The following is a 726-nucleotide window of genomic DNA, read 5'->3' as shown; positions in this document are numbered from 1 at the left end:
TATATACCCATTTTAATTTAATCACCAGAGTCCCACCCTAATGACCTTCTCACACCCAAAGGCCTCACTCTGGGACATTATGAAGGGATTAAGTTTTCATTTAACATTTATACAATACAATCAGGTTCCAACATATGACTGCTGTGGGGACATACAAACCATAGCAGTAAGTAACATGTGGATTGGGAAATAAATGGGTAGAGTTATTGCTCTTGATGCCTGACCTTCCATTGTGAGCCAGGACACAACGACTGGTACTCACTGTGGTAGTCAACAGAGTGAGTCCAGTGGTGGCTTTCAGCTTCGGTTTAATGGAGCTTCCTCCTCCCATCTCAGTACTGTAAGTGGACAGGTCAAGGCAAAAAATATGCTGGAAAATAAGGTAACCATGAAAAAAATCAACATAATGAAGTCCCACTCTATAGCAAGAGATGATAGAAAAAAATAAGCAAGACTGTTTCTTCTGTGTTGTTATTCTGGCTACAAATTCTTCCTCCCTGTTCAGTAATGGCTGCCAGGACTAGGCTTCTTCTGGTCAATCCCAGTATAACCAGACCTGATGTTTACAGATGACATCTATCCTAAATGGCCATCCTTGTGGTTCCATCTTCTAAGTGTCCCTGCACCTATTGCTTCCTGGTCCTCTACTCTGGGAGGTTAGCAGGCTCTCAGTGTTTCCCCTAGCAGGGATGGGGCTTAAAAGGAAACCAAGCATCACAGCAGGAA

The 726-nt window shown here is 43.1% G+C and overlaps 1 protein-coding gene across 1 annotated transcript in view; it reads left to right on the top strand.

Annotated features, from left to right (window-relative positions):
* Positions 1-726, top strand: part of DGKK (diacylglycerol kinase kappa) — a gene marked incomplete at both ends in the record, with an annotated part of 173,057 nt that overhangs the window by 168,683 nt on the left and 3,648 nt on the right.

The sequence above is a fragment of the Tupaia chinensis genome, unplaced genomic scaffold (assembly GCF_000334495.1).
Source record: "Tupaia chinensis unplaced genomic scaffold, TupChi_1.0 Scaffold143582_1, whole genome shotgun sequence".
In the NCBI taxonomy this organism is placed as follows: domain Eukaryota; kingdom Metazoa; phylum Chordata; class Mammalia; order Scandentia; family Tupaiidae; genus Tupaia; species Tupaia belangeri.
This window is presented reverse-complemented; position numbering and strand designations above follow the sequence as displayed.